Source organism: Balaenoptera physalus, assembly GCF_965194825.1.
Source record: "Balaenoptera physalus genome assembly, chromosome: 16".
Taxonomy (NCBI): Eukaryota; Metazoa; Chordata; class Mammalia; order Artiodactyla; family Balaenopteridae; genus Balaenoptera; species Balaenoptera physalus.
This window is the reverse complement of record NC_138898.1, coordinates 80,514,761-80,538,426: the sequence shown is the minus strand read 5'-3', so window position 1 is coordinate 80,538,426 and position 23,666 is coordinate 80,514,761. Positions and strand designations below refer to the sequence as shown.

Here is a 23,666-nt window from a genome sequence, read left to right as displayed (position 1 = left end):
TAAGTCAATATGTTTTCTTTTCCCAAGGGAAACCTGCCACCTCCCTCCAGGCTTCTCATGTTGATGGGCTCCTCTGGCTACTCAGGGAAGCAGATGAACGCAGAAGGTTCTTTTGTGAATGTGTTTCTTCCTCTGGCTTAATAATTCTTGGATGAAATGAAGGCTCTATACTTGCTATCTGACATTGCTGCTGACCAAGAGGAAGGAATCTTCAAACTCTGTTCCAGAGGCATTATTTAGTATTTAAAGAAGAAAAATAATGAAACTGCAGTAACAGGAAAGACAGGCTATACTTCTTTAGCTTGAATAGAGAATTTTCAAGAGGAATATTTGTTATGAAACTTGATGTATATTTGATTTGGTTCTGAAACAAATTGATAGTCACTTCCCATTACCTGTTTGTTTAGTCAGAAGTTTTTTCTTTTTCTTTCAGTTAACTGACTTTGTTCATTCATGTGTAGAAGAGCTTTGCTCTTCTTTGCTCAAACGTTACTTGGGTGCAGAAAGAATCCCCACCATTTTGGCTGACTATTTATGAGAATATCTCTTTGCTCTGTGTTGGTGGGTTATATTTTAGGGAAGTAATGAACTTTGGTAGTATCTGAAATTTCGATGTTACAGTACAGTATTTTAATATGTCATTACTAGGCTTTGGGGAAAGAAGTATGTACTTCCTAACATATCTAAACTTACCTGGGGCTGTTGGCCATCGCTTTGGTTCTGGATCCATATATATCAATTCTTCTCTTGGAAATTTATTGCGTTAGTAATGAGGTTTCCAGGAGCACCCTAAAATGCCTCCCTTTTGAAATCCTTCCTCCCTTGTTTTATTTGTTGAAAACATAGGCAATTTGACTACAGAATTAAGCTGAGGCCCTAGAGAATGGAATCATGATATGGCAAGATGGAAAATTATGATGATTGTCTTCGTAATTCTTATGATTATATATATAAGCATGTTAAAAAATTCTTCCATTTTTCAAATTTAAAATGAAGTTAGTACACTTTGGGCTAATTTTTCCTACATTTTTTTTTTTTTTTTTCTGTGTAGATTTGTTTCTCCTGTGTTTTTGTGACAGCAAAATTACTTGTTCTTTACCCATAATCAAAGTATAGGATTTTTACTTAAAAGATTCATCCTCCATTTTAGACACATTTGCATTATTAACTATTAAAGCCATTATAACTAGAATATTATCTTTTTGTATAGGGTCAGGATGGGTTATCATTGTGGTTTGGGGTTTACTTTTTTCCTCAGCAGACTGCTTTCCTTTGAGCAGCCCATTACCCATTGTTTGTTGTTAAGAATTTTGGTAAATATAAACTGTATTCTACCTCCTTAACTTTTTCCTTTCACCTTAAATGTCCTGCCATAGAAACCTGAAACTCAGAGTTAAGGAATGAGAATAAACTAATGTTAAAAGCAGAAAAACATTTCAAGAAATGATCTTCATAAAAAAGAAAAGGAGGACATTAAATTAACTGCTTCATTTGAATAACTATCTTACTCTTCCTTTAGCAACCAAACAAGGAGAGAATGCATTCGTATACCAAGACATGCATATAATGTAAAACTAAATAATGTAAGACTCCATAGCTAATTGAAGGATATCCTGTTTATATTACAATAGGGGGAATAAGAGAAACAGAAAAATCTCAGTCTTGTTTTTGGCATGCTTATTGATGCTCTATATCTCTGTGATTCTCAGCAGAACTTTTGTTCTTTTGTTCCTTCACAATGATTTGTTTTTTAAACTTACAAAATTCATCAAAATGAGTTTAGTTTCATTTGGAGAGATAAAAGACCTTAGTGTAAACGCAGGGACAGAGATGCTTAAAAACAAATTAAAACTGTTCTTTCTTGTATTCTTCCAAAAAGCCATTCTTTTAAAGGGTTATTAATTTTGAACTTCCTCCAGTATTTTATTTCATTTTAAAAAAATATTTATTTATTTATTTGGCTGCGCCGGCTCTTCGTTGCTGCATGCAGGTTCTTTAGTTGCGGCATGCAGGATCTAGTTCCCTGACCAGGGATCAAGCTAGGGCCCCCTGCATTGGGAGCATGGAGTCCTAACCATTGGACCACCGGGGATGTCGCTCTTCCAGTATTTTAAAGAGGGCAAAAAAGAAACCATCTCTCTCATTTTCAAAAACTGACCAAATGAATTGATATAAACTTGTAATTATTGGAAAGATATTTCTTCTGCAAAGTTTGTCCACAGCTATAAGAAAATACACTATGGGATATCGTCAATGGCCAGCCATTTCCTAGTTTCACATTTAGGAAAATGATTGAATCAGTCTTAAATAGTGAGCAAGAAAAACTAAGAAAGTCAAGTAATACATTACCAAAAACATCGGCACAGGGAAACATTTCCTTGTTTCAGATCAGGATTCTGATCTCTTTCCAAAATTAAAAAATACATGTATGGTAGCACAAACATCTTTCTTATTACCACTCCACACACATGCACACTCCTCTGTAAGTATTTCCATTTGAATTATTTATATGAGTAATCTCTTTCTTGAATTAGGTTAATATACAGCTATCATTCCTTCTGAAATACTGCTTACTTGAACTAAGTTCATCCCACCCCTTGCCCCCTTCTTGTTCTACATATTCTCTTTGAGCAATTTCCTATTTTTATGTGTTTTACCATGTTCAGTAACTGGTTATTCCAAAATCTGTTTTACTAGTCTAATCTCTTTCTCGAGTTTCAGAGGCATATATTTTATTGACTAGTTAGATATGTGTCCTGAAATTCAACAGAAACCTCAGATGCAACATCTCTAAAATGCAGTTAACTTCTGCATTTCATCCCAAAGAACCCTTCTTAGTTCTGTTTCCCTCCTGGCTTATTCGAGGAGCCTCCTAGTTTATCTCCAGTGTGTTCCTGATGCCTTCCAGTGCTCCAACACGTGTCTAGAGGGATCTTGTTAAAAGGTCAGTCTGCATCCCTTAATCCCCTGCCTGTTAAAGGCTGCCCTCTCCCATTGAAGAATCCTCATTTGATGTCCCTGAACAGTGCTAGCACTTGGCCTTGTATATACATAATGCATTTTATTGTAATTATTTACTCACCAGTCTGTGTCCTTTATACTGAAAGATCCTAGAGATACTGAACTATGTTGTCATTTTTTTGTATCCATAATACCAACACATAACAGGTGCTCATTTATTCCCTAAATGCTATTGAGTAAATCTGTGACTTTTCTGGGGAGTCTAGCAAACATGAGTTTGAATTCTGCATCTACTATTTATTAGTAGTATGTGATCTTGGACCACATATAGAAACTTGATAAAATTGTTTTTTCATCTATTAAGTCAGGACAATTGTCACCTAATATACTTTTTAAAAATTAAACTTTTTGAGATAATAGTAGATTCATATGCAGTTGTAAGAAATAATACAGAGAGGATACCATGTGCTTTTTACCTAGTTTCCCCAATTGTAACACCTTATAAAACTATTGTACGATATCAAAACCAGAATACTGACATTAATATAGTTAAGATACTGAACAATTCCATCACCCAAAGGATCTCTCCTGTTAGTCTTCTATAGCCTCACCACTTTCCTCCTCCCCTACACCCCCAGTCATTAACTCCTGGCAACCAGTAGTAGTTTTCTCCAATTTTAAAATTTTGTCATTTCAAGAATATTATATAAATGGAATCATACACTATATAACTTTTGGGGATTATTTTTTTTTCACTCAGCATGATTCTCTGGAGATTCCTCCAAGTTATTGTGTGTTGTTCCTTTTGTTTCTGAGTAGTACTCCAAGTTACAGATGTACCATAGCTCATTTAATCATTCCCCCTATTGAGGGACATCTGCACTGTTCCCAGTTTTTTCTCTGTTACAAATAAAACTGCTGTGAACATTTGTGTACATAAATTTTGTGTATATTTTGGTGTAGACAGAATTTTTCTTTTCTCTTGGATAAATGCCCAGGAATGCAATTCCTGAGTAGCATATTTAATTTTAAGAAGCTACCAAAACTGTCTTTTACTGTGTCTTCTATCATTGTACATTCTCTTCAGTGCAGTGATATGAGTTATCTGATTTCTCTGCATCTTCACCAACATTTGGTGGTGTTACTGTTTTTTATTTTAGCCATTCTGTTGGTATGTAGTGATTTCTCATTGTAGTTTTAGTTTGCATTTTCCTAATAACTAATTATGTCAAATGTCCTTTCATGTGCTTGTTTGTCATCTGAATATCTTCTTCTGTTAAATATCTCTTGCTCATTAAATGTCTTTTGCCTATTTTCTAATTGGATTTTTGACTTTTACTGTTGAATTTTTAAAAGTTCTTAAATATATTCTAGATACTAATCCATTATTGGATACGTGGTTTACAAATATTTTTTCCTAATCTGTAGCTTGTCTTTTCAGCCTCTTGACAGAGGATGAAAGCAAAAATTTTAATTTTGATACAGTCCGACTTGTAGATTTTTTTCCCTTTATATGCCTTGCATTTATTCTTAAATCTAAGAACTTTTTGCTTTTTGTCAATTTTATTGATCTTTTCAAAGAACCAGTTTTTTGTTTCACTAATTTTCTCACTCTCCCTCTCTCCTTTTTTTTTTTTTTGTTTTGTTTTCAGCTTCATTTCTACTTTCTTTATTATTTCCTTCTGCTGAGTTGGATTAATTTTTGCTCTTCTTTTTCTGGGTTCATGAGGGGGATAGCTTAGATTATTGGTTTGAAAGTTTTCCCTCTTTTCTTACATAAACATTTAGTGCTGTGAACTTCCTTTTCAACACTGCTTTATGAGTCCCACAAATTTTGATATGTTGTATTTTTGTTTTAATTCAGCTTAGCGTAGTTTTTTTTTTTTTTCCCCCTTGAGATTTCTTTTTGATGCATGAATTGTTTAGTGGTGTGTGGTTTTGCTTCCAAATGTCTGGATATTTTTCTTTTGCCTTTGTTATCATTTTCTAGTTTGAATCCATTGTAGTCTGAGAACACACTTTGTAGGATTTGAGTTCTTTTACACTTGCTGAGGTTTGTTTTCTGGCCCATCATATGGTCTGTTTCAGTATAGTTTACTGGGGCACTTGGAAAGAATGTGTATTCTGCTTTGGGTAGAATGTTCTGCTGTGGGTAGAATGTTCTGCTGTGTTAAGTAGATTCTGTTGATTAATGTTGAATTGTTCTCTATGTTTGATGATTTTCTGTTTAGTTGTTCTGTCAGTTGTTGAGAAAGGGGTGTTGAAGTCTTCAATTATACTTGTGAATTTGATTTTTCCTCCTGTCAGTTCTGTCAGTTTTTACTTCATATATTTTCAGGGCTACTGTTTGATGCATATATGCTTAGGATTATCATATTTTCTCAGTACAGTGACCCTTTTACATTATGTAATTTCCCTCTCTGTCTCTGATAGTTTTGTGTGCTTTAAAGTCTATTTTATCTGATATTAATATAGCCACTGTTTTTTTCTTTAGGCAATTTTTTGTTTTAAAGATTTTTTTTTGATGTGGACCATTTCTAAAGTCTTTATTGAATTTGTTACAGTACTGCTTTTGTTTTATGTTTTGGTTTTTTGGCTGAGAGGCATGTGGAATCTTAGCTCCCTGACCAGGGATCGAACCCACACCCCCTGTATTGGAAGGCGAAGTCTTTTTTTTTTTTTCTTTTAATTTTTTTGTCTTTTTCTTTTTTGTTTATTTATTTTTGGCTGTGTTGGGTCTTCATTGCTGCACACTGTGGCGAGTGGGGGCTACTCTTTGTTGCGGTGAATGGGCTTCTCAATGCAGTGGCTTCTCTTGTTGTGGAGCATGGGGCTCTAGGCACGCGGGCTCAGTAGTTGTGGCTCGTGGGCTCTAGAGCGCAGCCTCAGTAGTTGTGGTGCACGGGCTTAGTTGCTCCACGGCATGTGAGATCTTCCGGGACCAGGGATCGAACCTGTGTCCCCTGCATTGGCAGGCAGATTCTTATCCACTGTGCCACCAGGGAAGCCCGGAAGGTGAAGTCTTAATCACTGGATCACCAGGGAAGTCCCTGGCAAATGTTTTTATGATAGAGCCTTTTTGTACTTTTACTTTTATGTTATATATACTTAAGTATGATATTTAAAGAAACTCTCTGGTGGATGGCATATAGTTGGGTCATGTTTTTTAATGCACTCTACTAATCTCTTAAGTTTGCCAATTTTTAGTTTTCTGTTTTTTATTTTATTTTTTGTTTCTCTGTCTTCTTTCTCCCTTCCTTTTCTGTAAGTTACATTCTAGAATTTTCTCAAATTTCATTTTGATTTGTCTACAGTGTTTTTGAGTGTGTATCTTTATACAGCATTTTTAGTGGTTCTAGATATTGCAGTATGTATACTTCTGTCACAGTCTATTGTTGTCAACCAGTTGTTGTTTTTTACCAGTTCAAGTGAAGCATTGAAATATGCCTCCCTATACCCTCCCCCATTTATAATTATCTTAAATAGTTCCTCTACATGCATTTAGAACCTTCTCAAGACAGTTGTAATTTTTGCTTCAACTGTCAGCCATAATTTGGAAGACTCAAGAGGAGAAAGTGTATTATATTTATTTTGTTCTTTCCATTTGTTCTGTTTTTCCTTTCTCGTGATTTAAGATTCTTTATTTTATCATTTCCTTTATTTTTTTAAAAGAGAGCTTCCTTTAGACATTCTTTAGGATAAGTAGCCACAAATTTTCTTAGTTTTCTTTAATATGAGTATGTCTTATTACTCATTTTTTCCTGAGGAATTTTTTCACTTGCTATAGAATTCTGGGTTGACAGTTCTTTTCAGCCATTCCAATGTATCTTGGCATCTTTTTGCTGGCATCCATGGTTTCTTATGAGAAATTCACTATCATTCTTTCCCCTGTAGGTCATGTATTGTTTTTCTCTGGCTGCTTCCAGAATTCTTCTGTATCTTTAGTTTTCAAAACTTTTACTGTGGCGTGTCTTGGTGTGGATAGCTTTGGGCTTATTCTGCTTGGGGTTCTCACAACTTCTTGAATCTGTAGGTTTGTGTCTTTTGGCAAATTGGGGAAGTTTCACCATGTACTTTTTAGCCCCTCTCTCCTTCACTCCTGGGATACTGAAGACAGAATTGTTAGATCTTTTGTTATAGTCCCACAGGTCCCTGGTACTCTGTTCATTTTTCTTCCCTCTTAGTCTATATTTTCTCTTTCGTTTAGACTGAGTAATTTCAATTGTTCTACCTTGACGTTCTCTGATTCTTTCCTGTCTTCTCTCTATCTGATGTTGAGCTCATCCATCGAGGTTCTGTTTTTTTTATTTTTAATTAAAAAATATTTTATGGTGGTAAAAAGCACATTATGTAAAATTTACCATCTTAACCGTTTTGTAAGTGTACAGTTCCGTAATGTTGAGTATATTCCCATTGTTGTTTCTCATCTTGCAAACCTGAAACTCTATACTCATTAAACAGCAATGCCCCTTTCCCCTCTTCTCTCAGCTCCTTGTAGCCACCATTCTACTTTCTGTGAACTTGATCACTGTAGGTATCTCATATTAGAATCGTGGAGTATTTGTCTTTTTTTTGGCTAGCTTATTTCACTTAGCATAATGTCCTCAAAGTTCATCTAAATTGTAGCATGTGGGGACTTCCCTGGTGGTGCAGTGGTTAAGAATCCGCCTGCCAATGCAGGGGACATGGGTTCGATCCCTGGTCCGGGAAGATTCCACATGCCGTGGAACAACTAAACCTGTGCACCACAACTATTGAGCCTGTGCTCTAGAGCCCATGAGCCACAACTACTGAAGCCCGTGTGCCTATGGCCTGTGCTCTGCAACAAGAGAAGCCACCGCAATGAGAAGCCCATGCACTGCAACGAAGAGTAGCCCCCGCTCGCTGCAGCTAGAGAAAGCCCACGAGCAGCAACGAAGACCCAATGTGGCCAAAGATAAATAAATGAATAAAAAATAAATAAATAAATAAATAAATTGTAGCATGTGATAGGATTTCATTCCTTTTTAAGATGGAATAACCTTCCCTTGTTTATATATACCACATTTATTTACCTGTTTATTCCTAGATGGACATTCAGGTTGTTTCTACCTCTTGACTATTATGAATAGTGCTGCTGTGAGTATAGGTGGTATGAGACCCTGCTTTCAATTCTTTCAAGTGTATACCTAGAAGTGGTATTGCTATATCATATGTCTATATATATCATAGTTCCATTTTTAATTTTTTGAGGAACATCTATACTGTTTTCCGTAGCAGGTGCACCATTTTATCATCTCACATACAGCATAAAAGGATTCCTGTTTCTCCACGTCCTTGCCAGCACTTGTTATTTTCTGGTCTTTTGTTAGTAGCCATCCTAATGGATATGAAGTAAGATCACATTGTATTTTTTTTTTAAAGGTAGAAATGAGTTTTATTTTATTTATTTATTTATTTAGTATTAATATTTTTTGGCTGCATTGGGTCTTTGTTGCTGCGTGCGGGCTTTCTCTAGTTGCAGCGAGTGGGGGCTACTCTTCGTTGCAGTGCGCGGGCTTCTCACTGTGGTGGCTTCTCTTGTTGCAGAGCACGGGCTCTAGGCACACAGGCTTCAGTAGTTGCAACACGTGGTCTCAGTAGTTGTGGCTCATGGGCTCTAGAGTGCAGGCTCAGTAGTTGTGGTGCACAGGCTTAGTTGCTCCGTGACATGTGGGATCTTCCCAGACCAGGGCTCGAACCCATATCCCCTGCATTTAAATGGAATCTTAACCACTGTGCCACCAGAGAAGTCCCACATTGTATTTTTTATTTGCACTTTTCTGATGATTACTGATGTTGAGGTTCTTTTCACATGCTTTTTGGTTATTTGTGTATCAATGGAGAAATGTCTGTTCAAGTCCTTTGCTCATATTTTAATCAGGTTACCTGTTTTATTGTTGTTGAGTTGTAGTTCTTTATGTAGTCTGGATATCAACCCCTTACCCAGGTATATGATTTGCAAACATTCTCCCCCATTTCTTAGGTTGCCTTTTCACTCTGTTGATTGTATCCTTTGATGTAGCCCTGCATGTCTATTTTTGCTTTTGTTGCCTGTGCTTTTGGTGTCATATACAAGGAATCATTAACAAATTCAGTGTTATGAAACTCTAACCTTATATTTTGTTCTAGGAGTTTTATAATTTTAGGTCTTATGTTTAGAACTTTCATCTGTTTTGAGTTAATTTTTATATGTGATATAAGATAAGGGTCTAATTTTGTTCTTTTACATGTGTATGTCAATATTCTCAGCAGCATTTGTTGACAGGACTGTCCTTTTCCCATTGAGTGGTCTTGGCACCCTTGTCAAAGATTATTTGACCATATACACAAGGGTTTATTTCTGGCTCTGTATTCTATTCCGCTGGTCTATTTGTCTGTCTTTATGCAAGTAGCACACTGTTTTGATTACTGTAGCTTTGTAATATGTTTTGAAATCAGGAAATGTCAGTTTTCCAACTTTGTTCTAGTTTTTCAAAATAATTTTGGCTATTTGGAGTCCCTTGAGATTCCATATAAGTTTTAGGTTGAATTTTTCTATTTCTGTAAAAAATACTGTTGGGATTCTGATAGGGATTGTGTTGAATCTGTAGATCTCTTTGGATAGTATGGAAATCTTAACAATGTTAAGTCTTTCTTTCTGTGAACATGGAGTGTCTTTTCATTTATTAGTGTCTTCATAATTTCTTTCAGCAATTTTGTAGTTCTCTGAGTTTTTATTTTTATTTTTTGAATATTGCATTTTTGTCTCTGCTTTTTTAAAAAATAATCCTTTATTTTTAATGTTTTATACATTTATTTATTTATTTATTTATGTGTTTGTTTGTTTATTTATGGCTGCCTTGGGTCACTGTTGCCACGCACAGGCCCCCTCCAGCTGCAGTGAGTGGGGGCCACTCCTCACTGTGGTGTGCGGGCCCCTTACTGTGGTGGCCTTTCCTGTTGTGGAGCATGGGCCCCAGGCGTGTGGGCCCCAGCAGTCGTGGCTCGCAGGGTCAGCAGCTGTGGCTCGCAGGCTCCAGGCTCAGCTGCCCCGTGGCGTGTGGGATCCTCCTGGACCAGGGCTTGAACCTGCATCTGCTGCATTGGCAGGTGGACTCCTAACCACTGAGCCACCAGGGAAGCCCTGAATATTGCATTTTTGAATTCTAAAATTTCCTCTTGGCTCTTCTTTATATCTTCTTTTACTTTTCTGAGACTTCTTTGCTGTGGGTTTCTATATTTTCTTTGGTTTTAAGCATGTTTATAATTGCTTGCTGAAACCTTTTTTGGTGGGTGCTTTAAAATATTTGTTAAGTAATTCTGTAAACTCAGTGTTGGTGTCTGTTGGATTTTCTTTTTTCATTTAGGCTAAGAGTTTTCTGGTTCTTATTATGAGGAGTGATATTTGATTAAAACCTGGATATTTGGGGGGCAGTATGGTTTGACTGTATGTTTGACTGTATCTGACTAAACCTTCTGTTTTTAGGTGGATTCTTCTGGCAGCTCTCTGGCAAGAGAAGGGGACTGCCACGTTGGGGGAGAGGTCCTGGTTCCCAGTTTCACCTCAGTTGTCACCTGAAGGGGAGAGGATTGGTGCTGAGTAGGAGTTTTGACTCCCCTCCAGCCCTCAGCTGATACCATAGTGGTTGGGAGGAGTAATAGTGTCTAATTACTGCTTCCCTCATGTCCCTCCACTGACACTATGGGGGAGGCAGTGGTTCTTTTACCACCAGGCAGTGACTCTCCACAATGGGGGGAGGTAGGAGGGACTCTCTTAGTGGGGAGAGGAAGGAGGAGGCTTGTTGCTGCCCTCTGAGGGTCTAGGCTCTTCACACGGTCTCCACTGACACGGTTGAGGGATGGGTGTGGGGGCTGTTTTCTGCCTAGTGGAGTTGAAGTTCCGGAATCTCTACTCATCCTCCTCTGGTGCCAACTCTGTGTGGAGGTGGAGTACCTCTTTAACGCCTGGTGAGGGTGGAAGTCTAGGCTCCCCACTCATCCCTACTGATTTGGAAATGAGTGTGTCCCAGTTTTTTCTTTGGTGTTTGTCTATACATTGTTTATCTTACTAGTTTGACTCTCCCCATGCCCTTTGTCTAAAGGGAGCTGGCTTTTCTTGGGACTTTTTTGGTATCTACTCTTGGCATTTCTTGATTTCTGGCTTCTTCGGCTCATAGTCTGGGACACACAGTATGAGGTAGAAAACAAAAACGGAAACAAAAAAACTGAGGGAACTCACCATAGTCTCATATTTTGGGTCCTCAGTTTCCTAGCAGGTCTGCGTTCTTGTCTTCACCTTTCAGAGTCTACTTGTTTTTTCATCTGTAGTGTCCAGGGTTTTAGTTGTAGTTTGTGTGAGTAATAGGTAAAACTATGTCCATTTCATCTTCCTTGAAGCAGAAGTCCCCTAAGACGCTTTTTAAAAAGAGATTCAATGACATAATGTTTTTAAGTGTTTTCATTGCACAGGGCCTGATAAGTGCTCAATAGAGGGTGATAATTGTTTTTTTTTTTTTATTACCTTCTTTATGTTTCTCCAATTTTTACTTGAAATGTCATCATACTTTGCTAATCTTTGCTAGAAACAGCTCTTGTGTATGTTTACCTTGCTTTATATACCTTCTATTATCAGTAACATACATTTGCATCTCCATCCCCCCTTCAGTGCTATTCTATCAAGATGTAGATCCATAGAAAACATTGCAATCTTTTTCTTTTTCCAGGCAATTTTGACAATGTATTTTTGTAATAAGATTAGAATTATTAATTTTGGCTTCATTGAAAAACAGTTAAATATTTTAGCCAGAAAGAGCATAATATAGGAAACAATAGATTTTCTTCCTGAGATATTCAGTTCAGTTGAGGTGTTGAATTAGGTGGGGGAGATTGAGTACACTTTTCTTCTTTTAGTAAGATGTGTTCCTCTGAACAACTGCCCTGAGCTTATTTTAAGTATTATTTGACCCCATTGACAGCATTGCTTATAACCTTATGCCATATCTGTCTAATAAGTTTAAAATATGTACTCTAACTCAGTCTTTTTTTTTTTAATTAATTAATTTATTCATTTATTTTTGGCTGTGTTGGATCTTCGTTTCTGTGCGAGGGCTTTCTCTAGTTGCGGCGAGCGGGGGCCACTCTTCATCGCGGTGCACAGGCCTCTCACTATCACGGCCTCTCTTGTTGCAGAGCACAGGCTCCAGACGCGCAGGCTCAGTAGTTGTGGCTCACGGGCCCAGTTGCTCCGCGGCATGTGGGATCTTCCCAGACCAGGGCTCGAACCCGTGTCCCCTGCATTGGCAGGCAGATTCTCAACCACTGTGCCACCAGGGAAGCCCCTCTAACTCAGTCTTTAACTTCAGAGTTAATTTGAAATTTATTTACATAGTATGTTTGGAAATTTATGTAATCATGATGACTGTACCTTATTAATATTTTATAGAAATTTATCCCAATAAAATTCTTCTGTTAGAATGAAGCAATAAATTTGTGCCACAAAACCAATTGGGAAATCCAGAAGACACTTAATGTATGGAACATAAGCTATGGAGCATGGCCCCATGAATCCCTTTATTCTCGCTTGATATGCAGTAGGATTTGGACAGCATAGAACCTGTTTCCTCTGCCTTTATTTGTTGTTTGGTAGGGGAAAAGTTGTTTGAGACAAGAAGGACTTAATCTTTACACCAGGCTACACTAAATTTTTCTCCACCCTTAGAGTGGACTCAGTTCAATGGAAAGACTGTTCATAGTTTTGACAGCTTAAATAAAAACCTTAAGGATGAGCAACTGCTCAAAAGTTCCAAGGGCTTCATTTCCAGTGGAAGGATTTCAGTTACAGTCATTTTCTTTGAATAAGTACAAGGAGGTAAATGGAACCACTGTTTCAAATGTTAAATTTGAAGACTGTGTTATTACTGGTGTACTTTGGAAATAAAGCCTGATTCCAGATTACTTTATAAGAGTATGAGGAGGACTATAGCCAGCAAATGAGCCACTTGGTGTTGAAGTGTAGACAGTACATCAAATGCGACTTTCATTAAGCAGTGTTGCCCTTTGTGGCACCAAGTGCACTAAGCATCCTTTTCAGCAGGTTCTGATAGCTCCTTGTTGAAAGGCTTTGTGCTACGCGGTTGCATCATAAGAGGGATTAAAGAAGGGTATGGACTCATGTTGGCTTTATTTTTCAGGTGGAATTTTTGCCTGTGTGTGTGTGTGTGTGTGTGTGTGTGTGTGTGTGTGTTGTTTTAGAGTACTTGGAGTAGCTGCAAGTATAGAGTACTTATTTATTGTACGTTTTTTGCATGAATAAATGAGAGTGAATTAACGAATTTGGCTTCCTAAATTGACGATTTTTGCCAGTGCACATATTGAAACTAAGTTTCTATCCCTTCCCATCTCCTCGAAGGTATCCCCCCCGCTAATTTTTTTTTTTTAAACATATTCTAAAGGCAATTTTTTCTTTTTTTTTTTTTTTAATTTTATTTATTTGTTTATTTATGGCTGTGATGGGTCTTCGTCTCTGTGCGAGGGCTTTCTCCAGTTGCGGCAAGCGGGGGCCACTCCTCATCGCGGTGCGCGGCCCTCTCACTATCGTGGCCTCTCCTGCTGCGGAGCACAGGCTCCAGACGCGCAGGCTCAGCAACCGTGGCTCACGGGCCCAGCTGCTCCGCGGCATGTGGGATCCTCCCAGACCAGGGCCCGAACCCGTGTCCCCTGCATTGGCAGGCAGACTCTCAACCACTGCGCCACCAGGGAAGCCCCTCCCCCCGCCCCGCTAATTTTTTAAACTCACTGTCCCCTCTGCCTCCCTAGAATGTGATTATATACACTTAGAGTAGTTGGAGGACCTCACAATGTTATAGAAAGAGTAGGATAGATCAGTTTTACTCAGGGAGGACAGACGAGCTTCCTTGAAATTACAGAAGTGATGGTTCAACCTCACTTTAACTGATAGATCTTTCCTGTAGATCTCTGTGAGAAGAAAGCCATTCAAATCCCATTCATTTTACTTGTTAGGCCAAAGTAAATCAGATTACCCATTTTGTTGTTGTTGTTTAGTAGAATACTTCTTACCTGACATCATCAGTCCCATAGCGCAGTTACAAAATAGAAACAGCTAAAGCTTGAAATCATTGAAAGAAAAGAAGTGTATACTTTAACCCATTGTTTTATAGTAAAACAATACATCCTCTCACCAGTCTTTTGATGTGGATCCTTGTATTTACATTGGCTGCACATTGGAACCGATTTAAAAAAAAACATTGATGTCCAGGTATTCTAGAGATTCTGATTAAACTGGTCTGAAAGATCCTCAGGAGTTTGAAATGTACGGTGAGAGTTGTTTGAGAATGGTTCCACTGATTTGTGTTCCAACTCTTTTTTCTTGAATAAACCACATCCATAATGCATTGACCGCAATTGTCTATGAGGGTTTCCTAAAACTGTTGATATAACTTAGACATATGTGAGTAATCTTAGTACAGAAACCTTTTAGATTCCTCTTCCCAATCTTTTATGGTTGTCTCATATTTGATTCGACAACAGTTTTTTAAGCAGTCCCCTTTACAAAGTTCAGCTTAATTTTTATGGAAGCAATATCTCACTTTCATTTTGTACTCACTGTTTTACATGATATTTAATTAAATAGTCACTATAACTACCATAAACAGCTTCGGGAACAAACAGTTTACTCTTAGTGTATGATGCACTGGTGCCTTATAGAGGAACATTCATTGGTTATGAATCATTCAATATGTTTTGCAAAGGAAATGAGGATCATCAGTTGATTTGGCTGGTCAGTTGAGTGGAAGTCGGTTAAAAGAGCGTTTATTGTAAAAGATATATGGTCGGCCTGATATTAGGTCAGTTAATATTCACCTAAAACAAGGTGGGATATATTTAATTTTTATTCTGTAAGTGAATATCTAAGTATGGATATTCTTCCTTATTTCATATTTAATTTTTTATTCAGGACTTCGGGTTAATTAATATCTGGTGTTAGTACTTAATACACATAGATATGATCAATATAATCACTTTTATCTCAAGAGTGAGTACTGTTTTCTTGCCTGTGGTTTTTTTATTCCATATAACCGTCTAAATGATAGTCATCATGGGCCTTTATTATATACCATCAATGCTTCAGAGTCTTGAGTTAAGTCTGGTCTTTGAGTATCACATGTCTTGAAATATACTTCATATTAGATTTGTGAATAAATTGTGGAAAAACTTAAGAGTGAAATGCAGGTATTAATTAATGGTATTTCCTCCTAATGAGACATACTGGTAGACATTAGAGCATTAGTAGGCCCTTCATAGAGCATGTGAGATTAGTCAGACCCATCACAATATGTGTACTCCTATTCTTACCATTTGATATGTGCACATGCTGAGTTAGTTGTTTATTCTCAATTGTTTATGGTAGTTGCATTTGCACTTACCATCTTTTACTTTCATTTAGAAAACTAATCCTGAGTTTTTGTCTATTTTTGCTTAGCTATCAATACTTGCTCTCATTAATCTGGTTTATATCTGTTTGTTTTGTCATCTTTTCAGATTGTGTATTCCTTGAGGACAAGGAATCTAGTCTTCCTCTGGTGTAGTGTCTGTGACAAAGAACAAAGTTTTAGAAACATATTGTCTGAATTAAATGTATTGAATTAGTCAGTGGATGTTAGGCCTGTCTCTGTGCAGGACAGAATACCAGACTTTATGAGAACTGGTCCCAAGAATATTTTTATTTGCTTTCTTTCCTGGGAAGGAAAGAAATGGTGTATAGGCAGCTAAGTGCCAAGTACCTTGGTCTGTGCTTTTTCTTTCTGACCGCTCTGTTAGATTATCTTTCAAGAAAGCTGAGTAGCTTAGCACAGTGAATACTAAAGGGAATGCATGGCTCCCCTCTCACGGGACTTAAGTAGTGTTTAACACCATGGTGAAATCCTCAGCTGTGGCTTTCTCTAGTGTAGAATTTGTCTCAGAAAGATTACAAGAACAAGGAAGGCTTTGTGTGCTGTGTTTTGCGTTTGTTATTTTTATTTATTTATTTATTTTTCTTTTCCTTTCTTCTCCGACTCCTGCTCCAGGCCTTCCATAAAACTGTAGAGTATTTTCTTTGGGCCTCTGGAGTGTGCATGTTGTTTATGTGTGAGCCTGAAAGAAAAATAAAAGGCAAAAGCAAGGCAGTGCTTACCAGTGGGAGTCATCACCCACAGGTAAAATGAAGAAAAATTACATGAATGAGTTCTCTTCTCTTCAGCCACTTTTACCACTCGGGGAACCAAACAAGTTGTCAGAGACAAAGCATGGGTCTTGGCATGTGATAACCCAGTGGCCTGGCCATTTGAGTACTTAATCAGTGGAGGACTCAGTTTTGCCATGTTCCTGACAGAGATGAAAGCTTTCTGAGAAAATTAGAAGGGGTATAATTTGGGGACTATACTCAGATTCTTTCTTGGTATAATGTTTTTTTTTTTTTTTTTTTTAAACAAGAATGTTTGCCAAATGATATTTTTTTTTAAAGATTTATTGATTGATTGATTAATTGCTATGTTGGGTCTTTGTTTCTGTGCTAGGGCTTTCTCTAGTTGCGGCAAGTGGGGGCCACTCTTCATTGCAGTGCACAGGCCCCTCACCATTGCGGCCTCTCCTGCTGCGGAGCACAGGCTCCAGACACGCAGGCTCGGCAGTTGTGGCTCACGGGCCCAGTTGCTCCGCGGCATGCGGGATCTTCCCAGACCAGGGCTCGAACCCGTGTCCCCTGCATTGGCAGGCAGATTCTCAACCACTGCGCCACCAGGGAAGCCCCTTTCTTGGTATAATGTTTGAGGGCTTCATTTACAGTGACTGTCATTCAGCAAGAAACAAGGGAAGACTACTGTTTAGTGGCAAGGAAAGCGTCTTCGAATTTTCGAGCTGAAAAGCAATGTAGTCCAACCTCTGCAGTCTGTAGCTAAGGGCAGTAAGCCTGGAATCTATCTCACTTAGTGTTTGGTGGCCACAAGTGTAGACTGTAGCTAGGAAGTACATTTATTCTACTGGAAACCAATGGTGTAACAGGACTTGAACCTTTTCTTTCATTCATTAGTAATTTTCCTTTCCTTTTGTTAGGAAAAAGCCATTATAATCCTAGCATTGGCACAAGTTTTAGTTTTTGCCTGTGCCTTTCCAGTGTTTGCCCTTATTTACATTTTATAGTTATTTCTACATGCTTTTATATTTTTCCTTTTTGCATTTACCCATACCTCATTCTTTCTAATGTTTCTGTGTAGCACTTGTCACAGTTCCTTTGGGTTTTCATTATAATTTGCTAATTTATTCCCTTGTTGTTGAGTACTTACATGGAGTTTAGATTTCTTGCCATGAAGGAGAAAGCCATAGAAAACAATGTGGTGGATATAGCTTTACGTTCTCTTGAGTTATTTTTCTCTCATCATTTAAGTTTCTGAAAGTGACTTCATTGTAGCAATGGAAAGCATGCTGTAGCCTTTCAGAATCTGAAGGAACGTGCCCCGCACTGTATGTGCGCAAAGATTGTGTGGATGTGAATGTGCATGACATAGAAAAAATCTGCACTTTGTACGTCAAACCGCTGATGAGTCTTAATGTAGGATTTTGTGTTTCATGTCAAATGGCTACCTCTATTGGGGAAGATAAAAACATTTACATTAGTATAGCTGGTTAGCTTTATTAATGTTGGGCCAAATCAATATGTTAGGAAAATAAATCTATAGTTTTGTGGGGAAATTATAAAATTAAACATGTAGGTGACCTATTTATACACTTTTATAAAGGAATTATTGAAGAAATATCATCAGAAGTTATTGTCTATATGAAATGTATATTCAAAGCTAATATTTCTTCCTCCAAGGCTCTAGGAATATAACAGAGAACAGACGTATTTAACTATAAAATACTATGATGCATCAAACGGTGCAGTTTTTATTTTATGGAGTTTATGCGTTGACTCTGATTTGAACTATCACTCTTTTTATCATGTGGGAACTTTTGGAAACAATTATATGGTCAAAAATGTAAGGATTTTGACCTTATATTGATTCAACTTGTGTTATTTTACCATATTTTTCTTTTCAAAGAGGTGTGTGTTGAAAAGGGAAGCTTTATGTTTGCTAATCCGAGTTTTAAAGTGTTTATGGAAATTTTGATAGATTCTTTAATAAATGTTTCTCTCCAGCAAAAGATTTCCTGACAGTGGAGTTATTAGGATCAATGAACATGTGTGGGGTTTTGTTTGCCTTTTCTATTATATTATTTTCAAAAAAAGTTTGTTTCACTTTATCTTTTTATACAAATGAGGATAGACACTTTTCCTGCCCTGACTCTAGTGTGTGGTGCCTCACAGGTGGTCTGTGGAAATCTTTTCCGCTTCCTGGGGCAATTTTTCTGAAACTGCCCTAAGTGGTAGCTGACTCCATTCCATCCTTCCTCAGACCAAACAACACTTTCTCAAAATCCAGCCACCCCACTGCTCTAACACTTTCTAGTTGTCTGTAGGCCTTGGCAGATAAGTAATCTGGGAGCTGTGGTTGGGAGGGGCTGGGCAAACTCTGTCACATAATCATTGTTGTAAGATCATTACTACACCAAAATCTGGAGGTGATTATAGATAATGGCTAGCTACATAAAATTTTGGAAAAGGTTCTGCTGGCCTTTTTCTAAAGAGAAAAAACTAATGACATACTAAAGGTAAAGCTCTTCCTCATTCAGCCATGTGTCTGAAGCCATTGAGAAGGTCCCCAAGTGCATTTTTTGCAGCTTTATTGAGGTATCATTGACAAGTAAAATTGTATATACTTAAAGTGTGATAATTTGATATAGGTATGCATTGTGAAATGGTTACCATAATCAAGTTAACACATATATCACTTCACATAATTACCGTGTGTGTGTGTGTGTGTGTGTGTGTGTGTGTGTGTGTGTATGTATGAGAGATGGGAAAGCTTAGTATTTACTCCCTTAGCAAATTTCATGTATACAAGAGTGTTACGAACTGTAGTCACCACACTGTATATTAGATCCTCAAAACTTACTCATCTTATAATTGAAAGTTTGTATCCTTTGATTAGAATCTCCCCATTTTCCCTATCCCCCAGCGCTTGGCAACCACCATTGTACTTTCTTTTTCTACAAGTTCTACTTTTTAAAAATTTCATATGTAAGTGACAGCATGCAATATTTGTCTTTCTCTGTTTGGCTAATTTCACGTAACATAATGCCCTCCACATTCATCCATTTTGTTGCATATGATAGGATTTCCTCCTTTTTTAGGGTTGAATAGTATTTGTGTGTGTGTGGTGTGTGTGTGTGTGTATCTGTCTATCTATGATCTTCTTTATCGATTCATCCATAGGCCAACATTTAGGTTGTTTCCATGTCTTGGCTATTGTGAATAATGCTACAGTGAACATGGAAATGCATATATCTTTGTAATATAGTTCAAGGTAGTTCAAAATAATGTTTTCCTTTCCTTCAAATATATCCCAGAAGTGGTTTTGCAGGCCCATGTGGTATTTCTATTTGTCATTTTTTGAAGAACCTCTATACTGTTTTCCATAATAGCCATACTAATTTATATTCCTACCGACAGTGTACAATGTTTTCTTTTTCTCCACATCCTTACCAACATTTGTTATCTCTAGTAGCCAACATTTGTTATCTATCTAGTAGACATTCTAACAGATGTCAGGTGATATCTCATTATGGTTTTGATTTACATTTTCCTGATGATTAGTGATATTGATTACCTTTAATATACTTGTTGGCCATTTGTTATCTTCTTTGGGAAAATGTCTACTCAGGTCCTTTTAAATAAGATGGTGTGTATTTTTGTTTTTGTAAGTTGTATGAGTTCATTATATATTTTAGATATTAACTCTTTTTCAGATATATGATTTGGAAATATTTTCTCCTGTTCTGTAGGTTGCCTTTTCATTTTGTTGATTGTTTCCTTTGCTATGCAGAAGCTGTTTAGTTTGATATAGTCTGCTTGTTCATTTTTGCTTTGGTTGTCTGTGCTTTGGTATCATCCGGGAAATCATTGGCAAGACCAGTGTTAAGGAGCTTTTCTCCTGTGTTTTCTTCTGGAGTGTTAGGGTTTCAGGTCTTACGTTTAAGTCTTTGTTCCATTTTGAATTAATTTTCGTGAGTCGTGTAAGATAGGGTCCAGTTTCATTCTTTTTTTTTTTTTTTAAATTGAAGTATAGCTGATTTTTTAAAAAATTAATTAATTGATTTATTTATTTTTGGCTGTGTTGGGTCTTCGTTTCTGTGCAAGGGCTCTCCCTAGTTGTGGCAAGCGGGGTCCACTCTTCATCGCAGTGCACAGGCCTCTCACTATTGCGGCCTCTCTTATTGCAGAACACAGGCTCCAGACACGCAGGCTCAGTAGTTGTGGCTCACAGGCCTAGTCGCTCCGCGGCATGTGGGATCCTCCCAGACCAGGGCCCGAACCCGTGTCCCCTGCACTGGCAGGCAGATTCCCAACCGCTGCACCACCAGGGAAGCCCCAGTTTCATTCATTTGCTTGAGGATATCCAGGTTTCCCAGCACTGTTTATTGAAGAGATATCCTCTCGCCATTGTGTGTTCTTTTGCCCTTGTCAAAGATTAGTTGACCGTATATTTGTGGGCTTATTTCTGGGCTCTTTAGTTTGTTGCATTTGTCTATGTGTTTGTTTTTATACCAGTACACGCTGTTGTTATTACTGTAGTTTTCTGATATAGTTTGAAATCAGGAAGTGTGATACCTCCATCGTTGTTCATCTTACTCAAGATTGCCCTGGCAAATTGGGGATTTTTGTGGCTCTGTATGAATTTTAGGATTGTTTTTCCTATGTCTGTGAAAAATGCCATTGGACTTTTAATAGGGATTGCATTGAATCTGTAGATCACTTTGAATAGTATGGACACTTTCAAAATATGAATTCTTTCAATCCAAGAACATGAGATATCTTTCCGTTTATTTGTGTTGTCTTCAGTTTCTTTCATCAGTGTCTTACAGTTTTCTGTGTATAGATCTTTTAGTTCCTTGCTTAAATTTATTATTAAGTATTCTATTGTTTTGTACTATTATAAATGGAATTGCTTTCTTAATTGTTCTTTCCAATAGTTTGTTGTTAGTGTATAGAAATGCAAATGACTTTTGTATCTTGATTTTGTATCCTGCAGCTTTGCTGAATTTTTTCATTAGTTAAAATAGGTTTGTTTTTTTTTTAATGTAGTCTTTAGGGTTTTCTGTACTCAAGATTATGTCATCTTCAGACAATTTTACTTCTTCCTTTTTGATTCGATGGCTTTCACTTCTTTTTCTTTTTTTTTTTTTAAAGAAACAAATTTTTTTTTTAAATTTATTTATTATTTATTTTTGGCTGTGTTGGGTCTTCGTTTCTGTGCAACGGCTTTCTCTAGTTGCGGCGAGCGGGGGCCACTCTTCATCGCGGTGCGCGGGCCTCTCACTATCGCGGCCTCTCTTGTTGCGGAGAACAGGCTCCAGACGCGCAGGCTCAGTAGTTGTGGCTCACAGGCCTAGTTGCTCCGCGGCATGTGGGATCCTCCCGGACCAGGGCTTGAACCCGTGTCCCCTGCATTAGCAGGCAGATTCTCAACCACTGTGCCACCAGGGAAGCCCACACTTCTTTTTCTTGCCCAGTTGCTCTAGCTAGGACTTCCACAACTGTGTTGAATACAAGTAGTGAGATTGGACTACCTTGTCTTGTTCCTGATCCCAGAGGAAAGGCTCTTAGCTTTTTACTGTTGAGTATAATGTTAGCTGTGGGCTTCTCATATATTACCTATTTTGTGTTGAATTATATTCCTTCCATACCTAATTTGTTGAGAGTTCTTATTATTATAGGATGTTGAATTTTGTCAAATACTTTTACTATACTTACTGAGATGATCATATGATTTTTGTCCTTTATTTTATTGATGGCGTGTATCACATTTAAAAAAATTTTTAATGCTATATTTTTCATTTATTTATTTATCTGTTTACTTATTTATTTATTTATGGCTGCGTTGGGTCTTCATTGCTGCACACGGGCTTTCTCTAGTTGCAGCGAGCAGGGGCTATTCTCTGTTGCAGTGTGCGGGCTTCTCATTGTGGTGGCTTCTCTTGTTGCAGAATTCGGGCTCTAGGCATGTGGGCTTCAGTAGTTGTGGCTCATGGGCTCTAGAGTGCAGGCTCAGTAGTTGTGGCACATGGGCTTAGTTGCTCCGTGGCATGTGGGATCTTCCTGGACCAGGGATCAAACCCGTATCCCCTGCATTGGCAGGTGGATTCTTAACCACTGCACCACCAGGGGAAGTCCCTGTATCACATTTATTGATTTGCATATATTGAAAATCCTTGCATCCCTGGAATAAATACCATGTGATCATGGTATATGATCTTTTCAATGTGCTATCAAATTGGGTTTGCTAGTATTATGTTGAAGATTTTTGCATCTATGTTCTTTAGGGATATTGGCCTGTAATTTTTTTTTTTTTCTTATAGAGTCCTTGCTGCCTTTAGAATCAGGTGATGTGAACCACAAAAATGAGTTTGGAAGTCTCTCCTCCTCTTCTGTGTTTGGAGGAGTTTGAGAAGGATTGACATTAATTCTTCTTTACATGTTTTGTGAAATTCATCAGTAAAGCCGTTTTTTTCCTGGGCTTTTCTTTGTTTTTGATATTTTCTACTACTGATTCAATTTCCTTAGTAGTGACAAGTCTATTCAGATTTCTGTTTCTTCATGATTCAGTTTCGGTAGGTTGTATGTTTCTAGTAATTTATCCATTTTTTCAAGATTTTCAAATTTGTTGGCATATTATTTTTTATAGTAGTCTTTTATGACCCTGTGTATTTCTGTGGTGTGAGTTCTATTGTCTCCTCTTTCGTTTTTTTTTTTCTTTTAATTAATTAATTTATTCATCCATTCATTTTTGGCTGCATTGGGTCTTGCTGCTGCACGCGGGCTTTCTCTAGTTGCAGCGAGCAGGGGCCACTCCTCATTGCGGTGCGCGGGCCTCTCAGTGTGGGGGCCTCTCATTGCAGAGCATGGGCTCTAGGTGTGCGGGCTTCAGTAGTTGTGGCTCGCAGGCTCCAGAATGCAGGCTCAGCAGTTGTGGCACACGGGCTTAGTCGCTTCACAGCATGTGGGACCATGGGCTCAACTCCCAGACCAGGGCTCGAACCATGTCCCCTGCATTGGCAGGTGGATTCCTAACCACTGCGCCACCAGGGAAGTCCCTTTTTTGTTTCTTACTTTATTTATTTGAGTCTTCTCTCTTTCTCAGTTATTCTAGCTAAAGGTTTTTCAATTTTGTTTATATTTTTCTAAACCCAGGTCTTATTTTTATTGAAGTAGTGTTTTTCTAGTCTCTACTTAATTTATTTCAGCTCTGATGTTTGTATTTTCCTTTTTACTGCTAACTTTGGGCTTAGTTTCTTCTTCTAGTTCCTTGAGGTGTAATGTTAGGTTCTTGTTTATTTGAGATATTTCTTTACTTCCTAATATAGGCATTTTGTCACTATAAACTTCCCTCTTAGAACCGCTATTGCTGCATTCCATAAGTTATGATATGTTGTGTTTCCATTTACATTTGTCTCAAGATATTTTTAAGTTTCTTCTTTGATCTATTGATTGTTCAGGAGCGTGTTGCTTTTTTCCACATGTTTGTGAATTTTCTAGCTTTCTTGTGTTAATT

The 23,666-nt window shown here is 37.7% G+C and overlaps 1 protein-coding gene and 1 long non-coding RNA gene across 7 annotated transcripts in view; one reads left to right on the top strand and one right to left on the bottom strand.

Annotated features, from left to right (window-relative positions):
• Positions 1–23,666, top strand: part of AUTS2 (activator of transcription and developmental regulator AUTS2) — a 1,112,861-nt gene that overhangs the window by 343,545 nt on the left and 745,650 nt on the right. The window lies entirely within an intron of this gene.
• Positions 6–23,666, bottom strand: part of LOC309646275 — a 638,120-nt gene continuing 614,459 nt past the window's right edge. For both annotated transcript variants that reach the window (XR_014255235.1, XR_014255236.1), the window contains one exon: positions 6–12,252. This is a non-coding gene — a long non-coding RNA (uncharacterized lncRNA). The remainder of the gene's footprint in view (positions 12,253–23,666) is intronic.